Consider the following 19,357-nt stretch of genomic DNA (forward strand, 5'->3'; position numbering starts at 1 on the left):
GTAGCAGCCCTGTATGGACCAGCCCTATATGTACCAGTCTGGTAGCAGCCCTATATGTACCAGCCCTATATGTACCAGTCTGGTCCCAGCCCTATATGTACCAGTCTGGTAGCAGCCCTGTATGGACCAGCCCTATATGTACCAGTCTGGTAGCAGCCCTATATGTACCAGCCCTATATGTACCAGTCTGGTCCCAGCCCTATATGTACCAGTCTGGTACCAGCCCTATATGTACCAGCCCTATATGCACCAGTCTGGTACCAGCCCTATATGTACCAGTCTGGTACCAGCCCTATATGTACCAGCCCTGTATGTACCAGTCTGGTCCCAGTCCTATATGTACCGGTCTGGTACCAGCCCTATATGTACCAGTCTGGTACCAGCCCTATATGTACCAGTCTGGTACCAGCCCTATATGTACCAGTCTGGTAGCAGCCCTATATGTACCAGTCTGGTACCAGCCCTATATGTACCAGTCTGGTAGCAGCCCTATATGTACCAGCCCTATATGTACCAGTCTGGTACCAGCCCTATATGTACCAGTCTGGTACCAGCCCTATATGTACCAGTCTGGTACCAGCCCTATATGTACCAGTCTGGTACCAGCCCTATATGTACCAGACCTATATGTACCAGTCTGGTACCAGCCCTATATGTACCAGTCTGGTACCAGCCCTATATGTACCAGTCTGGTACCAGCCCTATATGGACCAGTCTGGTACCAGCCCTATATGTACCAATCTGGTAGCAGCCCTATATGTACCAGTCTGGTAGCAGCCCTATATGTACCAGTCTGGTAGCAGCCCTATATGTACCAGTCTGGTACCAGCCCTATATGTACCAGCCCTATATGTACCAGTCTGGTACCAGCCCTATATGTACCGGTCTGGTACCAGCTCTGTATGGACCAGTCTGGTACCAGCCCTATATGTACCAGTCTGGTACCAGCCCTATATGTACCAGCCCTATATGCACCAGTCTGGTACCAGCCCTATATGTACCAGTCTGGTACCAGCCCTATATGTACCAGCCCTATATGTACCAGTCTGGTACCAGCCCTATATGTACCAGCCCTATATGTACCAGTCTGGTACCAGCCCTATATGTACCGGTCTGGTACCAGCTCTGTATGGACCAGTCTGGTACCAGCCCTATATGTACCAGTCTGGTACCAGCCCTATATGTACCGGTCTGATACCAGCCCTATATGTACCAGTCTGGTAGCAGCCCTGTATGGACCAGCCCTATATGTACCAGTCTGGTAGCAGCCCTATATGTACCAGCCCTATATGTACCAGTCTGGTCCCAGCCCTATATGTACCAGTCTGGTACCAGCCCTATATGTACCAGCCCTATATGCACCAGTCTGGTACCAGCCCTATATGTACCAGTCTGGTACCAGCCCTATATGTACCAGCCCTGTATGTACCAGTCTGGTCCCAGTCCTATATGTACCGGTCTGGTACCAGCCCTATATGTACCAGTCTGGTACCAGCCCTATATGTACCAGTCTGGTACCAGCCCTATATGTACCAGTCTGGTAGCAGCCCTATATGTACCAGTCTGGTACCAGCCCTATATGTACCAGTCTGGTACCAGCCCTATATGTACCAGTCTGGTAGCAGCCCTATATGTACCAGCCCTATATGTACCAGTCTGGTACCAGCCCTATATGTACCAGTCTGGTACCAGCCCTATATGTACCAGTCTGGTACCAGCCCTATATGTACCAGTCTGGTACCAGCCCTATATGTACCAGACCTATATGTACCAGTCTGGTACCAGCCCTATATGTACCAGTCTGGTACCAGCCCTATATGTACCAGTCTGGTACCAGCCCTATATGGACCAGTCTGGTACCAGCCCTATATGTACCAATCTGGTAGCAGCCCTATATGTACCAGTCTGGTAGCAGCCCTATATGTACCAGTCTGGTAGCAGCCCTATATGTACCAGTCTGGTACCAGCCCTATATGTACCAGCCCTATATGTACCAGTCTGGTAGCAGCCCTATATGTACCAGCCCTATATGTACCAGTCTGGTAGCAGCCCTATATGTACCAGCCCTATATGTACCAGTCTGGTAGCAGCCCTATATGTACCAGTCTGGTACCAGCCCTGTATGTACCAGTCTGGTACCAGCTCTATATGGACCAGTCTGGTACCAGCCCTATATGGACCAGTCTGGTACCAGCCCTATATGTACCGGTCTGGTACCAGCCCTATATGTACCAGTCTGGTACCAGCCCTATATGTACCAGTCTGGTAGCAGCCCTATATGTACCAGTCTGGTACCAGCCCTATATGTACCAGTCTGGTACCAGCCCTATATGTACCAGTCTGGTAGCAGCCCTATATGTACCAGCCCTATATGTACCAGTCTGGTACCAGCCCTATATGTACCAGTCTGGTACCAGCCCTATATGTACCAGTCTGGTACCAGCCCTATATGTACCAGTCTGGTACCAGCCCTATATGTACCAGCCCTATATGTACCAGTCTGGTACCAGCCCTATATGTACCAGTCTGGTACCAGCCCTATATGGACCAGTCTGGTACCAGCCCTATATGGACCAGTCTGGTACCAGCCCTATATGGACCAGTCTGGTACCAGCCCTATATGGACCAGTCTGGTACCAGCCCTATATGGACCAGTCTGGTAGCAGCCCTATATGTACCAGTCTGGTAGCAGCCCTATATGTACCAGCCCTATATGTACCAGTCTGGTAGCAGCCCTATATGTACCAGTCTGGTACCAGCCCTGTATGGACCAGTCTGGTACCAGCCCTATATGGACCAGTCTGGTACCAGCCCTATATGGACCAGTCTGGTACCAGCCCTATATGTACCGGTCTGGTACCAGCCCTATATGTACCAGTCTGGTACCAGCCCTATATGGACCAGTCTGGTACCAGCCCTATATGGACCAGTCTGGTACCAGCCCTATATGGACCAGTCTGGTACCAGCCCTATATGGACCAGTCTGGTACCAGCCCTATATGGACCAGTCTGGTACCAGCCCTATATGTACCAGTCTGGTACCAGCCCTATATGTACCAGTCTGGTACCAGCCCTATATGTACCAGTCTGGTAGCAGCCCTATATGTACCAGTCTGGTAGCAGCCCTATATGTACCAGTCTGGTACCAGCCCTATATGTACCGGTCTGATACCAGCCCTATATGTACCAGCCCTATATGTACCAGTCTGGTAGCAGCCCTATATGTACCAGACCTATATGTACCAGTCTGGTAGCAGCCCTATATGTACCAGTCTGGTACCAGCCCTGTATGTACCAGTCTGGTACCAGCCCTATATGGACCAGTCTGGTACCAGCCCTATATGGACCAGTCTGGTACCAGCCCTATATGTACCGGTCTGGTACCAGCCCTATATGTACCAGTCTGGTACCAGCCCTATATGTACCAGTCTGGTACCAGCCCTATATGTACCAGTCTGGTACCAGCCCTATATGCACCGGTCTGGTACCAGCCCTATATGTACCAGTCTGGTACCAGCCCTATATGTACCAGTCTGGTAGCAGCCCTATATGCACCAGTCTTGTAGCAGCCCTATATGTACCAGTCTGGTAGCAGCCCTATATGTACCAGTCTGGTAGCAGCCCTGTATGTACCAGCCCTATATGTAGCAGTCTGGTAGCAGCCCTATATGCACCAGTCTGGTACCAGCCCTATATGTACCAGCCCTATATGTACCAGTCTGGTAGCAGCCCTGTATGTACCAGCCCTATATGTACCAGTCTGGTAGCAGCCCTATATGTACCAGTCTGGTACCAGCCCTATAGGTACCGGTCTGGTACCAGCCCTATATGTACCAGTCTGGTACCAGCCCTATATGTACCAGTCTGGTACCAGCCCTATATGGACCGGTCTGGTACCAGCCCTATATGCACCAGTCTGGTACCAGCCCTATATGCACCAGTCTGGTACCAGCCCTATATGTACCGGTCTGGTAGCAGCCCTATATGTACCAGCCCTATATGTACCGGTCTGGTACCAGCCCTATATGTACCAGCCCTATATGTACCAGTCTGGTACCAGCACTATATGTACCGGTCTGGTAGCAGCCCTATATGTACCAGTCTGGTACCAGCCCTATATGTACCGGTCTGGTACCAGCCCTATATGCACCAGCCCTATATGTACCAGTCTGGTACCAGCCCTATATGTACCAGTCTGGTACCAGCCCTATATGTACCAGCCCTGTATGGACCGGTCTGGTAGCAGCCCTATATGTACCAGTCTGGTACCAGCCCTATATGTACCAGTCTGGTACCAGCCCTATATGTACCAGCCCTGTATGGACCGGTCTGGTAGCAGCCCTATATGTACCAGTCTGGTACCAGCCCTATATGCACCAGCCCTATATGTACCAGTCTGGTACCAGCCCTATATGTACCAGCCCTATATGTACCAGCCCTGTATGGACCGGTCTGGTAGCAGCCCTATATGTACCAGTCTGGTACCAGCCCTATATGCACCAGCCCTATATGTACCAGTCTGGTACCAGCCCTATATGTACCAGCCCTATATGTACCAGCCCTGTATGGACCGGTCTGGTAGCAGCCCTATATGCACCAGTCTGGTACCAGCCCTATATGTACCAGTCTGGTACCAGCCCTATATGTACCAGCCCTGTATGTACCAGTCTGGTCCCAGTCCTATATGTACCGGTCTGGTACCAGCCCTATATGTACCAGTCTGGTACCAGCCCTATATGTACCAGTCTGGTAGCAGCCCTATATGTACCAGTCTGGTACCAGCCCTATATGTACCAGTCTGGTACCAGCCCTATATGTACCAGTCTGGTAGCAGCCCTATATGTACCAGCCCTATATGTACCAGTCTGGTACCAGCCCTATATGTACCAGTCTGGTACCAGCCCTATATGTACCAGTCTGGTACCAGCCCTATATGTACCAGTCTGGTACCAGCCCTATATGTACCAGTCTGGTACCAGCCCTATATGTACCAGTCTGGTACCAGCCCTATATGGACCAGTCTGGTACCAGCCCTATATGTACCAATCTGGTAGCAGCCCTATATGTACCAGTCTGGTAGCAGCCTTATATGTACCAGTCTGGTAGCAGCCCTATATGTACCAGTCTGGTACCAGCCCTATATGTACCAGCCCTATATGTACCAGTCTGGTAGCAGCCCTATATGTACCAGCCCTATATGTACCAGTCTGGTAGCAGCCCTATATGTACCAGCCCTATATGTACCAGTCTGGTAGCAGCCCTATATGTACCAGTCTGGTACCAGCCCTGTATGTACCAGTCTGGTACCAGCTCTATATGGACCAGTCTGGTACCAGCCCTATATGGACCAGTCTGGTACCAGCCCTATATGTACCGGTCTGGTACCAGCCCTATATGTACCAGTCTGGTACCAGCCCTATATGTACCAGTCTGGTAGCAGCCCTATATGTACCAGTCTGGTACCAGCCCTATATGTACCAGTCTGGTACCAGCCCTATATGTACCAGTCTGGTAGCAGCCCTATATGTACCAGCCCTATATGTACCAGTCTGGTACCAGCCCTATATGTACCAGTCTGGTACCAGCCCTATATGTACCAGTCTGGTACCAGCCCTATATGTACCAGTCTGGTACCAGCCCTATATGTACCAGCCCTATATGTACCAGTCTGGTACCAGCCCTATATGTACCAGTCTGGTACCAGCCCTATATGTACCAGTCTGGTACCAGCCCTATATGGACCAGTCTGGTACCAGCCCTATATGGACCAGTCTGGTACCAGCCCTATATGGACCAGTCTGGTACCAGCCCTATATGGACCAGTCTGGTAGCAGCCCTATATGTACCAGTCTGGTAGCAGCCCTATATGTACCAGTCTGGTACCAGCCCTATATGTACCGGTCTGATACCAGCCCTATATGTACCAGCCCTATATGTACCAGTCTGGTAGCAGCCCTATATGTACCAGCCCTATATGTACCAGTCTGGTAGCAGCCCTATATGTACCAGTCTGGTACCAGCCCTGTATGGACCAGTCTGGTACCAGCCCTATATGGACCAGTCTGGTACCAGCCCTATATGGACCAGTCTGGTACCAGCCCTATATGTACCGGTCTGGTACCAGCCCTATATGGACCAGTCTGGTACCAGCCCTATATGGACCAGTCTGGTACCAGCCCTATATGGACCAGTCTGGTACCAGCCCTATATGGACCAGTCTGGTACCAGCCCTATATGGACCAGTCTGGTACCAGCCCTATATGTACCAGTCTGGTACCAGCCCTATATGTACCAGTCTGGTACCAGCCCTATATGTACCAGTCTGGTAGCAGCCCTATATGTACCAGTCTGGTAGCAGCCCTATATGTACCAGTCTGGTACCAGCCCTATATGTACCGGTCTGATACCAGCCCTATATGTACCAGCCCTATATGTACCAGTCTGGTAGCAGCCCTATATGTACCAGACCTATATGTACCAGTCTGGTAGCAGCCCTATATGTACCAGTCTGGTACCAGCCCTGTATGTACCAGTCTGGTACCAGCCCTATATGGACCAGTCTGGTACCAGCCCTATATGGACCAGTCTGGTACCAGCCCTATATGGACCGGTCTGGTACCAGCCCTATATGTACCAGTCTGGTACCAGCCCTATATGTACCAGTCTGGTACCAGCCCTATATGTACCAGTCTGGTACCAGCCCTATATGCACCGGTCTGGTACCAGCCCTATATGTACCAGCCCTATATGTACCAGTCTGGTACCAGCCCTATATGTACCAGTCTGGTAGCAGCCCTATATGCACCAGTCTGGTAGCAGCCCTATATGTACCAGTCTGGTAGCAGCCCTATATGTACCAGTCTGGTAGCAGCCCTGTATGTACCAGCCCTATATGTAGCAGTCTGGTAGCAGCCCTATATGCACCAGTCTGGTACCAGCCCTATATGTACCAGCCCTATATGTACCAGTCTGGTAGCAGCCCTGTATGTACCAGTCTGGTACCAGCCCTATATGCACCGGTCTGGTACCAGCCCTATATGTACCAGCCCTATATGTACCAGTCTGGTACCAGCCCTATATGTACCAGTCTGGTAGCAGCCCTATATGCACCAGTCTGGTAGCAGCCCTATATGTACCAGTCTGGTAGCAGCCCTATATGTACCAGTCTGGTAGCAGCCCTGTATGTACCAGCCCTATATGTAGCAGTCTGGTAGCAGCCCTATATGCACCAGTCTGGTACCAGCCCTATATGTACCAGCCCTATATGTACCAGTCTGGTAGCAGCCCTGTATGTACCAGCCTATATGTACCAGTCTGGTAGCAGCCCTATATGTACCAGCCCTATATGTACCAGTCTGGTAGCAGCCCTATATGTACCAGCCCTATATGTACCAGTCTGGTAGCAGCCCTATATGTACCAGTCTGGTACCAGCCCTGTATGTACCAGTCTGGTACCAGCTCTATATGGACCAGTCTGGTACCAGCCCTATATGGACCAGTCTGGTACCAGCCCTATATGTACCGGTCTGGTACCAGCCCTATATGTACCAGTCTGGTACCAGCCCTATATGTACCAGTCTGGTAGCAGCCCTATATGTACCAGTCTGGTAGCAGCCCTGTATGTACCAGCCCTATATGTAGCAGTCTGGTAGCAGCCCTATATGCACCAGTCTGGTACCAGCCCTATATGTACCAGCCCTATATGTACCAGTCTGGTAGCAGCCCTGTATGTACCAGTCTGGTACCAGCCCTATATGCACCGGTCTGGTACCAGCCCTATATGTACCAGCCCTATATGTACCAGTCTGGTACCAGCCCTATATGTACCAGTCTGGTAGCAGCCCTATATGCACCAGTCTGGTAGCAGCCCTATATGTACCAGTCTGGTAGCAGCCCTATATGTACCAGTCTGGTAGCAGCCCTGTATGTACCAGCCCTATATGTAGCAGTCTGGTAGCAGCCCTATATGCACCAGTCTGGTACCAGCCCTATATGTACCAGCCCTATATGTACCAGTCTGGTAGCAGCCCTGTATGTACCAGCCCTATATGTACCAGTCTGGTAGCAGCCCTATATGTACCAGCCCTATATGTACCAGTCTGGTAGCAGCCCTATATGTACCAGCCCTATATGTACCAGTCTGGTAGCAGCCCTATATGTACCAGTCTGGTACCAGCCCTGTATGTACCAGTCTGGTACCAGCTCTATATGGACCAGTCTGGTACCAGCCCTATATGGACCAGTCTGGTACCAGCCCTATATGTACCGGTCTGGTACCAGCCCTATATGTACCAGTCTGGTACCAGCCCTATATGTACCAGTCTGGTAGCAGCCCTATATGTACCAGTCTGGTACCAGCCCTATATGTACCAGTCTGGTACCAGCCCTATATGTACCAGTCTGGTAGCAGCCCTATATGTACCAGCCCTATATGTACCAGTCTGGTACCAGCCCTATATGTACCAGTCTGGTACCAGCCCTATATGTACCAGTCTGGTACCAGCCCTATATGTACCAGTCTGGTACCAGCCCTATATGTACCAGCCCTATATGTACCAGTCTGGTACCAGCCCTATATGTACCAGTCTGGTACCAGCCCTATATGGACCAGTCTGGTACCAGCCCTATATGGACCAGTCTGGTACCAGCCCTATATGGACCAGTCTGGTACCAGCCCTATATGGACCAGTCTGGTACCAGCCCTATATGGACCAGTCTGGTAGCAGCCCTATATGTACCAGTCTGGTAGCAGCCCTATATGTACCAGTCTGGTACCAGCCCTATATGTACCGGTCTGATACCAGCCCTATATGTACCAGCCCTATATGTACCAGTCTGGTAGCAGCCCTATATGTACCAGCCCTATATGTACCAGTCTGGTAGCAGCCCTATATGTACCAGTCTGGTACCAGCCCTGTATGGACCAGTCTGGTACCAGCCCTATATGGACCAGTCTGGTACCAGCCCTATATGGACCAGTCTGGTACCAGCCCTATATGTACCGGTCTGGTACCAGCCCTATATGTACCAGTCTGGTACCAGCCCTATATGGACCAGTCTGGTACCAGCCCTATATGGACCAGTCTGGTACCAGCCCTATATGGACCAGTCTGGTACCAGCCCTATATGGACCAGTCTGGTACCAGCCCTATATGGACCAGTCTGGTACCAGCCCTATATGTACCAGTCTGGTACCAGCCCTATATGTACCAGTCTGGTACCAGCCCTATATGTACCAGTCTGGTAGCAGCCCTATATGTACCAGTCTGGTAGCAGCCCTATATGTACCGGTCTGATACCAGCCCTATATGTACCAGCCCTATATGTACCAGTCTGGTAGCAGCCCTATATGTACCAGACCTATATGTACCAGTCTGGTAGCAGCCCTATATGTACCAGTCTGGTACCAGCCCTATATGTACCGGTCTGATACCAGCCCTATATGTACCAGCCCTATATGTACCAGTCTGGTACCAGCCCTATATGTACCAGTCTGGTACCAGCCCTATATGTACCGGTCTGATACCAGCCCTATATGTACCAGCCCTATATGTACCAGTCTGGTAGCAGCCCTATATGTACCAGACCTATATGTACCAGTCTGGTAGCAGCCCTATATGTACCAGTCTGGTACCAGCCCTGTATGTACCAGTCTGGTACCAGCCCTATATGGACCAGTCTGGTACCAGCCCTATATGGACCAGTCTGGTACCAGCCCTATATGTACCGGTCTGGTACCAGCCCTATATGTACCAGTCTGGTACCAGCCCTATATGTACCAGTCTGGTACCAGCCCTATATGTACCAGTCTGGTACCAGCCCTATATGCACCGGTCTGGTACCAGCCCTATATGTACCAGCCCTATATGTACCAGTCTGGTACCAGCCCTATATGTACCAGTCTGGTAGCAGCCCTATATGCACCAGTCTGGTAGCAGCCCTATATGTACCAGTCTGGTAGCAGCCCTATATGTACCAGTCTGGTAGCAGCCCTGTATGTACCAGCCCTATATGTAGCAGTCTGGTAGCAGCCCTATATGCACCAGTCTGGTACCAGCCCTATATGTACCAGCCCTATATGTACCAGTCTGGTAGCAGCCCTGTATGTACCAGTCTGGTACCAGCCCTATATGCACCGGTCTGGTACCAGCCCTATATGTACCAGCCCTATATGTACCAGTCCGGTACCAGCCCTATATGTACCAGTCTGGTAGCAGCCCTATATGCACCAGTCTGGTAGCAGCCCTATATGTACCAGTCTGGTAGCAGCCCTATATGTACCAGTCTGGTAGCAGCCCTGTATGTACCAGCCCTATATGTAGCAGTCTGGTAGCAGCCCTATATGCACCAGTCTGGTACCAGCCCTATATGTACCAGCCCTATATGTACCAGTCTGGTAGCAGCCCTGTATGTACCAGCCCTATATGTACCAGTCTGGTAGCAGCCCTATATGTACCAGTCTGGTACCAGCCCTATAGGTACCGGTCTGGTACCAGCCCTATATGTACCAGTCTGGTACCAGCCCTATATGTACCAGTCTGGTACCAGCCCTATATGGACCGGTCTGGTACCAGCCCTATATGCACCAGTCTGGTACCAGCCCTATATGCACCAGTCTGGTACCAGCCCTATATGTACCGGTCTGGTAGCAGCCCTATATGTACCAGCCCTATATGTACCAGTCTGGTACCAGCACTATATGTACCGGTCTGGTAGCAGCCCTATATGTACCAGTCTGGTACCAGCCCTATATGTACCGGTCTGGTACCAGCCCTATATGCACCAGCCCTATATGTACCAGTCTGGTACCAGCCCTATATGTACCAGTCTGGTACCAGCCCTATATGTACCAGCCCTGTATGGACCGGTCTGGTAGCAGCCCTATATGTACCAGTCTGGTACCAGCCCTATATGTACCAGTCTGGTACCAGCCCTATATGTACCAGCCCTGTATGGACCGGTCTGGTAGCAGCCCTATATGTACCAGTCTGGTACCAGCCCTATATGCACCAGCCCTATATGTACCAGTCTGGTACCAGCCCTATATGTACCAGCCCTATATGTACCAGCCCTGTATGGACCGGTCTGGTAGCAGCCCTATATGTACCGGTCTGGTAGCAGCCCTATATGTACCAGTCTGGTAGCAGCCCTATATGTACCAGTCTGGTACCAGCCCTATATGCACCAGTCTGGTACCAGCCCTATATGTACCAGTCTGGTACCAGCCCTATATGTACCGGTCTGGTAGCAGCCCTATATGTACCAGTCTGGTAGCAGCCCTATATGTACCAGTCTGGTACCAGCCCTATATGTACCAGTCTGGTACCAGCCCTATATGTACCAGTCTGGTACCAGCCCTATATGTACCGGTCTGGTAGCAGCCCTATATGTACCAGCCCTATATGTACCGGTCTGGTAGCAGCCCTATATGTACCAGCCCTATATGTACCAGCCCTATATGCACCAGTCTGGTACCAGCCCTATATGTACCAGTCTGGTACCAGCCCTATATGTACCAGTCTGGTAGCAGCCCTATATGTACCAGTCTGGTAGCAGCCCTATATGTACAGTTTTGATACCAGCCCTATATGCACCAGTCTGGTAGCAGCCCTATATGCACCAGTCTGGTAGCAGCCCTATATGTACCAGTCTGGTACCAGCCCTATATGTACCAGTCTGGTACCAGCCCTATATGTACCGGTCTGGTAGCAGCCCTATATGTACCAGTCTGATACCAGCCCTATATGTACCGGTCTGGTACCAGCCCTATATGTACCAGTCTGGTACCAGCCCTATATGCACCAGTCTGATACCAGCCCTATATGCACCAGTCTGATACCAGCCCTATATGTACCGGTCTGGTACCAGCCCTATATGCACCAGTCTGATACCAGCCCTATATGTACCAGTCTGGTACCAGCCCTATATGTACCGGTCTCATACCAGCCCTATATGTACCAGTCTGGTACCAGCCCTATATGTACCAGCCCTATATGCACCAGTCTGGTACCAGCCCTATATGTACCGGTCTCATACCAGTCCTATATGTACCAGTCTGGTACCAGCCCTATATGTACCGGTCTGGTACCAGCCCTATATGCACCAGTCTGATACCAGCCCTATATGCACCAGTCTGATACCAGCCCTATATGTACCGGTCTGGTACCAGCCCTATATGCACCAGTCTGATACCAGCCCTATATGTACCAGTCTGGTACCAGCCCTATATGTACCAGTCTGATACCAGCCCTATATGTACCGGTCTCATACCAGCCCTGTATGTACCAGTCTGGTACCAGCCCTATATGTACCAGCCCTATATGCACCAGTCTGGTACCAGCCCTATATGTACCGGTCTCATACCAGTCCTATATGTACCAGTCTGGTACCAGCCCTATATGTACCAGTCTGGTACCAGCCCTATATGCACCAGTCTGGTACCAGCCCTATATGCACCAGTCTGGTAGCAGCCCTATATGCACCAGTCTGGTACCAGCCCTATATGCACCAGTCTGGTAGCAGCCCTATATGTACCAGTCTGGTACCAGCACTATATGCACCAGTCTGGTACCAGCCCTATATGTACCAGTCTGGTACCAGCCTTATATGCACCAGTCTGGTACCAGCCCTATATGTACCGGTCTGGTAGCAGCCCTATATGCACCAGTCTGGTACCAGCCCTATATGTACCAGTCTGGTACCAGCACTATATGCACCAGTCTGGTACCAGCCCTATATGTACCAGTCTGGTACCAGCCTTATATGCACCAGTCTGGTACCAGCCCTATATGCACCAGTCTGGTACCAGCCCTATATGTACCGGTCTGGTACCAGCCCTATATGCACCAGCCCTATATGTACCAGTCTGGTACCAGCCCTATATGTACCAGTTTGGTACCAGCCCTATATGTACCAGCCCTGTATGGACCGGTCTGGTAGCAGCCCTATATGTACCAGTCTGGTACCAGCCCTATATGCACCAGCCCTATATGTACCAGTCTGGTACCAGCCCTATATGTACCAGCCCTATATGTACCAGCCCTGTATGGACCGGTCTGGTAGCAGCCCTATATGTACCGGTCTGGTAGCAGCCCTATATGTACCAGTCTGGTAGCAGCCATATATGTACCAGTCTGGTACCAGCCCTATATGCACCAGTCTGGTACCAGCCCTATATGTACCAGTCTGGTACCAGCCCTATATGTACCGGTCTGGTAGCAGCCCTATATGTACCAGTCTGGTACCAGCCCTATATGTACCAGTCTGGTACCAGCCCTATATGTACCAGTCTGGTACCAGCCCTATATGTACCAGTCTGGTACCAGCCCTATATGTACCGGTCTGGTAGCAGCCCTATATGTACCAGCCCTATATGTACCGGTCTGGTACCAGCCCTATATGTACCAGCCCTATATGTACCAGCCCTATATGCACCAGTCTGGTACCAGCCCTATATGTACCAGTCTGGTACCAGCCCTATATGTACCAGTCTGGTAGCAGCCCTATATGTACCAGTCTGGTACCAGCCCTATATGCACCGGTCTGGTAGCAGCCCTATATGTACCAGTCTGGTACCAGCCCTATATGTACCAGTCTGGTACCAGCCCTATATGTACCAGTCTGGTACCAGCCCTATATGCACCAGTCTGGTACCAGCCCTATATGTACCAGTCTGGTAGCAGCCCTATATGCACCAGTCTGGTAGCAGCCCTATATGCACCAGTCTGGTAGCAGCCCTATATGCACCAGTCTGGTAGCAGCCCTATATGCACCAGTCTGGTAGCAGCCCTATATGCACCAGTCTGGTACCAGCCCTATATGCACCAGTCTGGTAGCAGCCCTATATGTACCGGTCTGGTAGCAGCCCTATATGTACCAGTCTGGTAGCAGCCCTATATGCACCAGTCTGGTAGCAGCCCTATATGCACCAGTCTGGTACCAGCCCTATATGTACCAGTCTGGTACCAGCCCTATATGCACCGGTCTGGTACCAGCCCTATATGCACCGGTCTGGTACCAGCCCTATATGTACCAGTCTGGTACCAGCCCTATATGCACCGGTCTGGTACCAGCCCAATATGTACCAGTCTGGTACCAGCCCTATATGTACCAGTCTGGTACCAGCCCTATATGCACCAGTCTGGTAGCAGCCCTATATGTACCAGTCTGGTAGCAGCCCTATATGTACCAGCCCTATATGTACCAGTCTGGTACCAGCCCTATATGTACCAGCCCTATATGTACCAGCCCTATATGTACCAGTCTGGTAGCAGCCCTATATGTACCAGCCCTATATGTACCGGTCTGGTAGCAGCCCTATATGTACCGGTCTGGTAGCAGCCCTATATGTACCGGTCTGGTAGCAGCCCTATATGTACCAGTCTGGTACCAGCCCTATATGTACCAGCCCTATATGTACCGGTCTGGTAGCAGCCCTATATGTACCGGTCTGGTAGCAGCCCTATATGTACCGGTCTGGTAGCAGCCCTATATGTACCGGTCTGGTACCAGCCCTATATGTACCAGCCCTATATGTACCAGTCTGGTACCAGCCCTATATGTACCAGCCCTATATGTACCAGTCTGGTAGCAGCCCTATATGTACCAGCCCTATATGTACCAGCCCTATATGTACCAGTCTGGTACCAGCCCTATATGTACCGGTCTGGTACCAGCTCTGTATGGACCAGTCTGGTACCAGCCCTATATGTACCAGTCTGGTACCAGCCCTATATGTACCGGTCTGATACCAGCCCTATATGTACCAGTCTGGTAGCAGCCCTGTATGGACCAGCCCTATATGTACCAGTCTGGTAGCAGCCCTATATGTACCAGCCCTATATGTACCAGTCTGGTCCCAGCCCTATATGTACCAGTCTGGTACCAGCCCTATATGTACCAGCCCTATATGCACCAGTCTGGTAGCAGCCCTATATGTACCGGTCTGGTACCAGCCCTATATGTACCGGTCTGGTAGCAGCCCTATATGTACCGGTCTGGTAGCAGCCCTATATGTACCAGTCTGGTACCAGCCCTATATGTACCAGTCTGGTACCAGCCCTATATGTACCAGTCTGGTACCAGCCCTATATGTACCGGTCTGGTACCAGCCCTATATGCACCAGTCTGGTACCAGCCCTATATGTACCAGTCTGGTACCAGCCCTATATGCACCAGTCTGGTAGCAGCCCTATATGTACCAGTCTGGTAGCAGCCCTATATGTACCAGTCTGGTACCAGCCCTGTATGTACCGGTATTCAGACTCCTTCCCTTCTTCCACATTTTGTTACATTACAGCCTTATTCTAACATGGATTAAATACACATTTTAGCTCATCAATCTACACACAATACCCCATAATGACATCACAATACCCCATAATGACATCACAATACCCCATAATGACATCACAATACCCCATAATGACAAAGCAAAAACGTTTTGTATACATTTTTGCAAATGTTTTTAAAAAACAACAGATGCCTTATTTCAACAAGGAACACAGACTGAGACCAAGGTCTCTTTAACAGCTGGGCCCTGCGTATACATGTTTACACATACAGTTTAGGTACAATGAGTCCGGGATCTGGATGGGCCACTCAAGCACATTCAGAGATTTGTCCCGAAGCCACTCCTGCGTTGTCTTGGCTTTGCGTTTAGGGTCGTTGTCCTGTTGGAAAGTGAACCTTTGACCCCCGTCTGAGGTCCTGAACGTTCTGGAGCAGGTTTTCATCAAGGATCTCTCTGTACTTTGCTCCGTTCATCTTTCCCTCGATCCTGACTAGTCTCCCAGTCCCTGCCGCTGAAAAACATCCCCACAGTATGATGCTGCCACCACCATGCTTCACTGTAGGGATGGTGCCAGGTTTCCTCCAGACTTGACACTTGGCATTCAGGCCAAAGAGTTCAATCTTGGTTTCATCAGACCAGAGAATCTTGTTTCTCATGGTCTGAGAGTCCTTTAGGTGCCTTTTGGCAAATTCCAAGTGGGCTGTCATGGGCATTTTACTGAGGAGTGGCTTCCTGCAGAAATGTGTTGGTACCCTTCCCCAGATCTGTGCCTCGACACAATCCTGTCTCGGAGCTCTACGGACAATTCCTTCGACCTCATGGCTTGGTTTTATCTCTGACATGCACTGTCAACTGTGTCAACCTTATATAGACAGGTGTGTGCCTTTCCAAATCATGTCCAATCAATTGAATTTAGCACAGGTGGACTCCAATCAAGTTGTAGAAACATCTCAAGGATGATCAATGGAAACAGCATGCACCTGACCTCAATTTAGAGTCTCATAACAAAGGTTCTGAATACTTATGTAAATAAAGGTATAATAATAAGACTTGAACCCGATCGAACATCTCTGAAGAGACCTGAAAATAGCTGTGCAGCGATGCTCCTCATCCAACCTGACAGAGCTTGAGAGGATCAGCTGAGAAGAATGGGAGAAACTCCCCCATTCGCAGGTGTGCCAAGCTTGTAGCATCATACCCAAGAAGACTCGAGGCTGTAATCGCTGCCAAAGGTGCTTCAACAAAGTACTGACTAAAGGGTCTGAATATTTAAATGTGATGCTTTTTATTTTTAGTAAATTAGCACAACTTTCTAAAGGTATTTTGGCTTTGTCATTAGGGCGTATTGTGATGTCATTAGGGGGTATTGTGATGTCATTAGGGGGTATTGTGATGTCATTAGGGGGTATTGTGATGTCATTAGGGGGTATTGTGATGTCATTAGGGGGTATTGTGATGTCATTAGGGGGTATTGTGATGTCATTAGGGGGTATTGTGATGTCATTAGGGGGTGTTGTGATGTCATTAGGGGGTATTGTGATGTCATTGGGGGGTATTGTGATGTCAATATGGGGTATTGTGTATAGATTGAGGGGGGAAACGATTTAATCATTTTTAGAATAAGGCTGTAACATAACAATGTGGAAAAAATGAAGGGGTCGGAATACTTAACAAACCCAGGCTAGCTTCCTCCCTCCTCAAGCTGAAGGAGTTGAGAGAGCAGAAACAGACCCAGCCTAGCTTCCTCCCTCCTCAAGCTGAAGGAGTTGAGAGAGCAGAAACAGACCCAGGCTAGCTTCCTCCCCCCTCATACATGGTGCTTACTGGAGCTCAGTTCCCTCTGCAGTGTTTGGATACCTGGTTAATTGTGGTATTCTTGATTTTTTTTTTTCTTCCCTTGGTTGGCATTGTTGTCATTCTGTCAAGACGATCTGGATTGGTTGGTATTTAAAGGTTGTGGAGGCTGTTAGGCTGCATACTTTAATGTGATCATGTCTGTGGAAAGTATGTAACCTACTGTACCTGTCAAAAGTTTGGACACACCTGCTCATTCAAGGGTTTTTCTTTGTTTTCACTATTTTCTACATTGTAGAATAATAGTGAAGACATCAAAACTATGACATAACACATATGGAATCATGTAGTAACCAAAAAAGTGTTAAACAAATCAAAATATATTTGAGATTTGAGATTTTTCAAAGTATCTACCGTTTGCCATTGCACACTCTTGGCATTCTCTTAACCAGCTTCACCTGGAATGTTTTTCCAACAGTCTTGATGGAGTTCCCACATATGCTGAGCACTTGTTGGTGTCAATATAAATTGTCCGGTGGAGATTTTTATGAATTGTTCAGCAGTCTAATGGCTTGGGGGTAGAAGCTGTTGAGGAGCCTTTTGGTCCTAGACTTGGCGCTCCGGTACCGCTTACCATGCGGTAGCAGAGAAAACAGTCTATAACTTGGGTGACTGGAGTCTCTGACAATTTTATGGGCTTTCCTCTGACAACGCCTATTGTATAGGTCCTGGATGGCAGGAAGCTTGGTCTCACAAAGACACGGCGTTTGGAACCAAAAATTGCAAATTTGGACTCATCAGACCAAAGCACAGATTTCTACCGGTCTAATCAAATCAAATCAAACTTTATTTGCCACATGCGCCGAATAAAACAAATGTAGACTTCACTGTGAAATGCTTACTTACAAGCCCTTAACCACAGTGCAGTTCAAGAAGAAGAAAATATTTACCAAGTAGGCTAAAATTAAAAGTAACACAATAAGAATAACAATAACGAGGCTATATACAGGGTATTACGGTACCGAGTCAGGGTGCAGGGGTACAGGCTAGTTGAGGTAATCTGTACATGGAGGTGGGGGCGAAGTAACTATGCATAGGTAACAAACAAACAGCGAGTAGCAGCAGTGTACAAGGGGGGGTCAATGTAAATTGTCCGGTGGAGATTTTTATGAATTGTTCAGCAGTCTAATGGCTTGGTGGTAGAAGCTGTTGAGGAGCCTTTTGGTCCTAGACTTGGCGCTTGCCGTGCGGTAGCAGAGAGAACAGTCTGACTTGGGTGACTGGAGTCTCTGACAATTTTATGGGCTTTCCTCTGACAACGCCTATTGTATAGGTCCTGGATGGCAGGAAGCTTGGCCCCAGTGATGTACTGGGCTGAACGCACTACCCTCTGTAGCACCTTACGGTCAGATGCCGAGCAGTTGCCATACCAGGCGGTGATGCAACCGGTCAGGATGCTCTCGATGGTGCAACTGTAGAACCTTTTTGAGGATCTGGGGACCCATGCCAAATCTTTTCAGTCTCCTGAGGGGTCCAATGTCCATTGCTCCTGTTTCTTGACCCAAGCAAGTCTCTTCTTCTTATTGGTGTCCTTTAGTAGTGGTTTCTATGCAGCAATTTGACCACGAAGGCCTGATTTTTCCCACAGTCTGTAGAAAGCAGGTAGCCTGTATATTCCATAGAAAGTGAAGGGGTGTTGTATCCTGACTCGTTAGAACAACGAGATGAGTGTGTTGCTCAGCAACAACGCCTGTGTAATCAAGCTGATGACATCATCCAATGCTAGAAATAGGGAGTATTTATTCTAACCTCTGAATTAGATGGAAGACGGACTCTTTTCTATATTAGAACAATGATACCAATGTTAAGATATTTTTAAAAATGCCTTCCCGAGTGGCGCAGTGGTCTAAGGCACTGCATCACAGTGGTCTAAGGCACTGCATCACAGTGCTAGCTGCGCCACTAGAGATTCTGGGTTCGAGTCCAGGCTCTGTCGCAGCCGGCCGCGACCGGGATACCTACCGGGCGGTGCACAATTGGCTCAGCGTTGTCCGGGTTAGGGGAGGGTGTGACTGACAGGGATGTCTCCCGTTGCTCACTAGCGACTCCTGCGGCGGGTCGGGCGCAGTGCACGCTGACACGGTCGCCAGGTGTACCGTGTTTCCTCCGACACGTTGGTGCGGCTGGCTTCCGGGTTAAAGCAGGCATTGTGTCAAGAAGCAGTGCGGCTTGACTGGGTCGTGTTTCAGAGGACACACGGCTCTCGATCTT

General features: G+C 49.9%; 1 protein-coding gene across 4 annotated transcripts in view; it reads left to right on the plus strand.

Annotated features, from left to right (window-relative positions):
- fhod1 (formin homology 2 domain containing 1) overlaps positions 1-19,357 on the plus strand; it is a 238,719-nt gene that overhangs the window by 4,176 nt on the left and 215,186 nt on the right. The gene's annotated exons all lie outside the window — the stretch shown is intronic.

This window comes from Salvelinus alpinus, chromosome 5 (genome assembly GCF_045679555.1).
Source record: "Salvelinus alpinus chromosome 5, SLU_Salpinus.1, whole genome shotgun sequence".
NCBI lineage: Eukaryota > Metazoa > Chordata > Actinopteri > Salmoniformes > Salmonidae > Salvelinus > Salvelinus alpinus.